The following is an 8,633-nucleotide window of genomic DNA, read 5'->3' on the forward strand; positions in this document are numbered from 1 at the left end:
AAATAGTTGATTAATGTACAGTGAAAAAAAAAAGGTTGATTCTGATAGATACGAAATTTACGTAACATGCATTTTCGTAAACTGAAGTAACTTAAACCGATCAGAAAGCCGTAGCCCAGAGAGTTCGTGGATTTCGTGCAGATGCAGGACACGGCTCCTGGCATAAATTGGCGTGAGGCCAAGGTGTTTTTCGAGAGTAAATTGCCCGTGCAAGAGAAAGATTCTGGAATCTGCAGCCTTCAACTAAGCCGTGAAAGTGAATCCATCGGTAGTTATTGCGAATGCGACTGAACGGGCGATCCCCGTAGCAGGGTGGTGTCATCAGTGCACCTCATGCACTGCACTATAGGCATTACTAAGAGTTCTTTGCAGCGTACCTTCCGCCACTAGCTACAACTCCTTTTATTACTTTTACTGTACCTCTGTTCATATTCTTTTCCTTCCATCTGACTTTCCACCCTCTCCTAACAATTGACTCAAGATGCAACCGAGAGGTTTTCCTCCTGTTACACCTTTCAAACCCCTTTACTGTCAATTTCCCTTTCAGCGCTGAATGACCTCATAGGTACCAGCGTTTGACCATTGTCCTAAATTCTATATTATATCCATCTACCTATCTGAACGAACGATGTAATATCGACACGCAATCTCTAGGAATCCATTCCAAGGGTGGTCAACCCAAGTGCAATTTGGGGAGAACCAATCCCGGAAGACATCTTGACCCCTCCCAGTTATGCGAAGAGGCGTTGTTTCACACGTGCCTTTTTGTGTATAAATTTCTTCTTTCTATATTTACTTTTTGCCAAAGCTGACGAAGTGTCAACCTAAATATATAGTTAATTTTGTTAATTTGCTTTTTACGGTCGTTCTAATTTCACTTATAGAGTATATACTATATAAATTTATATATACTGCACATATACTGTATACATATATATAAATATATGCATATTTACATATATATATATATATATATATATATATATATATATATATATATATAAAACAGATATTTTATAGTTGTTTACGTATATGTATACATGCATATATATATATATATATATATATATATATTATATATATATACATACATATATATATTATATATATATATATATATATATATATATATATATATACAGAATATAAAAAACATTCAATCTTCATAATTAGCCAGGAGTTACAAACTTCCTAACCTGCTACCATGGCGTAGATAGGTTGACGTTGGTTTCTAGTGTAGAAATTGAATTCAATAGTAATATGTACAGCACAGTTGATATCACCATACCGTATATCTCTCTTGGTGGCCGACTGATCGAGTTGACTGTCTATCACTTACACATGTATATACATACATACATATATATATATATATATATATATATATATATATATATATATATATATATATATATATATATATATATATATGTATATCTATTTATATATATATATATATATATATATATATATATATATATATATATATATACAAATAAATGCATACACACACATATATATATACATATCTAAGTAGCCAAGTAATCAAAGTTGATCGTCTGTCATATATATATATATATATATATATATATATATATATATATATATATATATATATATATATATATATATATATATATATATAATGTGTGTGTTTGTGCGTATGACTATATAAACATATATGTGTATAAATATATGTAATATATCTGATGAATATATATGTATATATATATATATATACATACATAAGTTAAAAAATATATATGTGTGTGTAATATATGTAATTCAATTACTTATACCAGGGACATCTTTTTGTACTCAAACATTAAGCTGCAAACGTCGTTTAATAATAATACCGAAGGGGAATTTTAATTGGTAAGTGATACTCACCTGATGGACTCAACCCCCCGATAGTGACTATTGGTGACTTCAATGGCGAGTGCTCTCCCACGAGACAGAAATCACTGATAGTTACAGTCGGGAGTTCGAGTCCATCAGGTGACTGCCACTTACCAATCATAACAACCCTTCGGTATAATTTCAGAGGTAGAGCGAATTGATGTTAATCGACATATGTAGCTCACTATATATATATATATATATATATATATATATATATATATATATATATATATATATATAAATATATATATTTATATATGTATAAATTTTTTTCAGATACACCTGGACAGTTGTTTATATTCAGAAACCATAGGCCACACATTTCGTTTAATATCCAATTCTCCATACCTCTTGAATAATTGCCCTTGGGTGTAAGTTATTCCCCAGGTGTAGTAAACTGGATATTGCACCAAATTTACGGCCTAAAATTTTTAATCTAAAAAAATACCCCTTATATAAAAAGATTTTATAATCAGCCACGTGTTACCAGTTTATCAATTAGCTATCATGGTAGAGGTGGGTTCATAGCGATTGAAAGTGCAAAAACCTGAATTTGACGGGCATAAGTACAACATACACATCTCTGATGGAACAGGGGTCATAGTCACTGTATTTTTCTTGTTTCCTAGCCGTGCGGCAGTTCGAATCCCACTGGTGACGAACTGCTAGTTGATTATAATTCCCCTTCGGTGTAAATTATTCCCTAGGTATAGTGAAGTGGATGTTAAACGAAATTTGTTGCTTAATATGTGGATTATAAATATACATATGTATATATATGTATACACATCTATAATGCATCCGTATGTAATATATAAATGTACATATATATATATATATATATATATATATATATATATATATATATATATATATATATATATATATATATATATATATATATATATATATATATAAGGAATAGGTAGACCAGTGTTGAGGAAACATTCTTTATTTGACTAGTTTGAGGTTCTAACACACCTCATCATCAGGCATCTAAAATAACAAATAAATACAATGAAAGAAAAAAACACTCATTAAAATGAAATAAAATTAAACATCAGAACTAACTACCAAGAATTAAAATTGAACAGTTTTGTTTAACCTATAGCAAGAGGCAAGAGAGGAATACAAGGCAAATACAAAGATAGTTACAGAAGATAGACACAGAATTAAAAACAAAGCAACTCAACTGACCGTTCATTATTACAGAGTGATGGTTTTTTCTTGATGGTATATAATGTTTCAAATGGTTAGCTCCACATCACTAGACCGACTGGCTAATATAGAAAAGAATCTATACTCAGAGGATGGTCATGCTGATGGCAGTGCTCACGAATGGCACTAAATGCTTGTTTGTTAAGTGGCCTGTTTGTTCTAATTGATCTGGCCTAGGTGTTCAAAGGCACGGACCCGAAACTGGCGCTTTGATTTACCAATATAAGTTGCATTACAGCAACTACATGTATACTTATAGACTACAGATGACTGTAGGTCTTGGGCACCGTGTCTTTTGAACTTCAAAAAACTTTTGTATTACATTTTAGGCCTGAATATGACTCTGAGACTAACTTTTGGGGGTAAAATTCCAATAGTAATTTAGATAAACGGTTTCTCAAGGAAAAACTGCTTTTACCCATGTAGGCAAGGAAAATAAATTGTAGCTTTGTTTACTGTCACTTTTTTGGGGACGTGGATCCATTAGTTTTTGGAGTTGTTTGCCAATGTATGTGTCAATAAATTTAGCACTGAATCCATTATGAAAAAGAATATCTTTGATACAAGAAAATTCAAAATGTAAGCTAAAATAATTGGAACAAATTTGGAATGCCCTAGTCACTAAAGTTTTCACTAAGTTCCTCTTAAAATTAATAGGTATAAAAGATGAAAATTTGGTTGAGAGTCCGGTGAAAGTTGGTTTTCTATACACCTCTGTATGAAACTCACTATCTTTGCGGCTTACGAGAACATCTAGAAAGGCCAGCTTTCCATCAGTCTCTATTTTTGACGTAAATGTGATATTTTCATGCTTCGAGTTTAAATACTCTAGAAACAAAGGAATGTGCGTGGAGATCTGAAAATTAAAAAAAGTGTCATCTACATAGCGTCTATATAGAAGTGGTTTGAAAGATGCCGGACATCTGTTCAACCACCTAACCTCATGATATGCAAGAAAGGCATTAGCTAACGTTGACCCAGTGGATTTCCCAAATAAACCCCATCCTTCTGCTTATAAACCTTTTCATTGAAGATGAAAAAGCAATCGGTTGCTGCTAGAGATAAAAGTTTATGAAGTTGAGTTTTTTGTAAAATATAGAATTTTATCAGAATCACTGTATAAATTATTAATGCAAATGTCAATGGTTTCAACTAAAGGTATATTCGTGAACAGTGACTTCACATCAAAGCTTGCCATAACACAATTATCGAAACTTCTACTCCCTATCTCTTTAACAAAAGTAAAACGTATCTTTAACCGTGTACTCATTAATTGTTATAGGAGCAAGAATGGGCACCAGGTACTTGGAAAGTTTGTAGTTGAAGGTACCTATAGCTGACATGATGGGTCGTATGGGGACACTCCAGTTTTATGCACCTTTGGCAAACCATATAATATTCCTGGTCTGGAACCTGTTGTATAAAGATCTGAATAAACACCATCATCAATGGAATTTTCTGATTTCAGTTTTCTCAAGAATCTGTTAATCTTATCCTCCTTGTTCAAAATGGTTAGGAGAACATCATCTCGAACTCTTTCAAACTTGGTATTGCCCTACTTGGGAAAAATCAATTTTTTCCTTGAGAAACCGTTTATCTAAATTACTATTGGAATTTTACCCTCAAGTTAGTCTCAGAGTCATATTCAGGCCTAAAAATGTAATACAAAAGTTTTTCAAGTTCAAAGACACGGTGCCCAAAGACCTACAGTCATCTGTAGTCTATAAGTATACATGTAGTTGCTGTAATGCAACTTATATTGGTAAATCAAAGCGCCAGTTTCGGGTCCGTGCCTTTGAACACCTAGGCCGATCAATTAGAACAAACAGGCCACTTAACAAACAAGCATTTAGTGCCATTCGTGAGCACTGCCATCAGCATGACCATCCTCTGAGTATAGATTCTTTTCTATATTAGCCAGTCGGTCTAGTGATGTGGAGCTAACCACAATTGAAACATTATATACCATCAAAGAAAAACCATCACTCTGTAATAATGAACGCCCAGTTGAGTTGCTTTGTTTTTAATTCTGTGTCTATCTTCTGTAACTATCTTTGTATTTGCCTTGTATTCCTCTCTTGCCTCTTGCTATAGGTTAAACGGTACTGTTCAATTTTAATTTTGGTAGTTAGTTCTGATGTTTAATTTTATTTCATTTTAATGAGTGTTTTTTCTTTCATTGTATTTATTTGTTATTTTAGATGCCTGATGATGAGGTGTGTTAGAACCTCGAAACTAGTCGCAATAAAGAATGTTTTCTCAAGTACTGGTCTACCTATTCCTTATTCGACTCCGCTTTCCACGGAATTCTTCTGTTGCATCTGTATTGAGACAACGATATGGAGAGCCAGTTCTTACAGTATAGGGCGGTGGAACGCCTTGATTATAAAATTAGGAAAATGAAGTGCGATATCGAATTTTTGTCTTCCTGTCTCCAACAAGATCTTATTCCTGATTTCCTTCACTTCAAACTTTCGACCGATTACATCGAACTCGTCTTTATCGTAATTGCCAGCGCCAGTTCTTACGCAGGGAAGAATCATCTAAACGACGGCAGTTGCAGGTTCTGTCATCGAGAATGAACGACCTGACTACTCAACTACGGAATGCAGTGTCTTGGATTGACTTTAACCACCTTCGGAGTCTTATTGAGCGTAAGAATGGTGCTACCATATCGCGAGTGAGCTTTACACAACAAAATAAATTACGTAAATTAGGCTTTGTGAGTGATGATGGTGTCCCGCATGATAAAGTGTTATTTAATTACTCCAGTAAAGTCTTCTCTGATATTGAAAAGAAAGTGTTAAGTAAAGGAATGAAGTTTGTTTTGTCTTACGGTAGACCTGATTTTATCAATCACTTTTGTACTTTTGAAATGTTTTTCAAAAATATTTTGAAATTTGATTTCTATGACAAACATGATAAAGGTTTTGGTTTTTTCAAGAATTCTCTGAAACACTTGGCATTTTCTTCTTTCTATTGTAAAAAAGACAGTTTTATACATAATATATCCAGGGAAGAGTATGACACAATAAGGCACTTAGCAAAAGACAAATCCATAGTCATTACCAAACCAGACAAGGGTAACGGTGTTGTTGTTCTTAACAAGACCGATTATATTTCTAAAGTAAATGAGGTTTTGAATGACCATACCAAGTTTGAAAGAGTTCGAGATGATGTTCTCCTAACCATTTTGAACAAGGAGGATAAGATTAACAGATTCTTGAGAAAACTGAAATCAGAAAATTCCATTGATGATGGTGTTTATTCAGATCTTTATACAACAGGTTCCAGACCAGGAATATTATATGGTTTGCCAAAGGTGCATAAAACTGGGTGTCCCATACGACCCATCATGTCAGCTATAGGTACCTTCAACTACAAACTTTCCAAGTACCTGGTGCCCATTCTTGCTCCTATAACAATTAATGAGTACACGGTTAAAGATACGTTTACTTTTGTTAAAGAGATAGGGAGTAGAAGTTTCGATAATTGTGTTATGGCAAGCTTTGATGTGAAGTCACTGTTCACGAATATACCTTTAGTTGAAACCATTGACATTTGCATTAATAATTTATACAGTGATTCTGATAAAATTCTATATTTTACAAAAACTCAACTTCATAAACTTTTATCTCTAGCAGCAACCGATTGCTTTTTCATCTTCAATGAAAAGGTTTATAAGCAGAAGGATGGGGTTGCCATGGGAAATCCACTGGGTCCAACGTTAGCTAATGCCTTTCTTGCATATCATGAGGTTAGGTGGTTGAACGAATGTCCGGCATCTTTCAAACCACTTCTATATAGACGCTATGTAGATGACACTTTTTTAATTTTCAGATCTCCCACGCACATTCCTTTGTTTCTAGAGTATTTAAACTCGAAGCATGAAAATATCACATTTACGTCAGAAATAGAGACTGATGGAAAGCTGGCCTTTCTAGATGTTCTCGTAAGCCGCAAAGATAGTGAGTTTCATACAGAGGTGTATAGAAAACCAACTTTCACCGGACTCTCAACCAAATTTTCATCTTTTATACCTATTAATTTTAAGAGGAACTTAGTGAAAACTTTAGTGACTAGGGCATTCCAGATTTGTTCCAATTATTTTAGCTTACATTTTGAATTTTCTTGTATCAAAGATATTCTTTTTCATAATGGATTCGGTGCTAAATTTATTGACACATACATTGGCAAACAACTCCAAAACTAATGGATCCACGTCCCCAAAAGTGACAGTAAACAAAGCTACAATTTATTTTTCCTTGCCCTACATGGGTAAAAGCAGTTTTTCCTTGAGAAACCGTTTATCTAAATTACTATTGAATTTTACCCTCAAGTTAGTCTCAGAGTCATATTCAGGCCTAAAATGTAATACAAAAGTTTTTCAAGTTCAAAGACACGGTGCCCAAAGACCTACAGTCATCTGTAGTCTATAAGTATACATGTAGTTGCTGTAATGCAACTTATATTGGTAAATCAAAGCGCCAGTTTCGGGTCCGTGCCTTTGAACACCTAGGCCGATCAATTAGAACAAACAGGCCACTTAACAAACAAGCATTTAGTGCCATTCGTGAGCACTGCCATCAGCATGACCATCCTCTGAGTATAGATTCTTTTTCTATATTAGCCAGTCGGTCTAGTGATGTGGAGCTAACCACAATTGAAACATTATATACCATCAAAGAAAAACCATCACTCTGTAATAATGAACGGTCAGTTGAGTTGCTTTGTTTTTAATTCTGTGTCTATCTTCTGTAACTATCTTTGTATTTGCCTTGTATTCCTCTCTTGCCTCTTGCTATAGGTTAAACGGTACTGTTCAATTTTAATTCTTGGTAGTTAGTTCTGATGTTTAATTTTATTTCATTTTAATGAGTGTTTTTTTCTTTCATTGTATTTATTTGTTATTTTAGATGCCTGATGATGAGGTGTGTTAGAACCTCGAAACTAGTCGCAATAAAGAATGTTTCCTCAAGTACTGGTCTACCTATTCCTTATTCGACTCCGCTTTCCACGGAATTCTTCTGTTGCATCTGTATATATATATATATATATATATATATATATATATATATATATATATATATATATATATATATATACATGTAAATATACATACACGTACATTCATAATTTTCTAGGACGAAACTTTTTAGAAGGAAAGTTAATGAGGGATTTTTAGATATGTAACTTTTCTATGACATCAGTTAGCACAATTTGTAAAGAACTACGACAGAAAGTCCCCATTAAGTGGCTTCGTTGCTTACGCTGTTAACATCATAACTGCTCCTAAGAGAAGGCAGAATTCCCATAAAAGAGCCACCTAACAATTCTCGGTTATATTTAGAGGCAAATTAAATCATGTGGAGAATCACTTGATGGTACGGATAGTCTATGAAAGTAAATTGATCATCGCCATTGGTACTAGCACAAATCCCGGAGGTTCTTCCGCGAACGCCGCCATTCTTGTTTTCTGTTTAACCCGTGTTGCAGCTGAATTTGTTTCTACT

General features: G+C 33.7%; 1 long non-coding RNA gene across 1 annotated transcript in view; it reads right to left on the reverse strand.

Annotated features, from left to right (window-relative positions):
* Positions 1-8,633, reverse strand: part of LOC136825740 (uncharacterized) — a 281,369-nt gene that overhangs the window by 174,011 nt on the left and 98,725 nt on the right. The gene's annotated exons all lie outside the window — the stretch shown is intronic.

This window comes from Macrobrachium rosenbergii, chromosome 39 (assembly GCF_040412425.1).
Source record: "Macrobrachium rosenbergii isolate ZJJX-2024 chromosome 39, ASM4041242v1, whole genome shotgun sequence".
NCBI lineage: Eukaryota > Metazoa > Arthropoda > Malacostraca > Decapoda > Palaemonidae > Macrobrachium > Macrobrachium rosenbergii.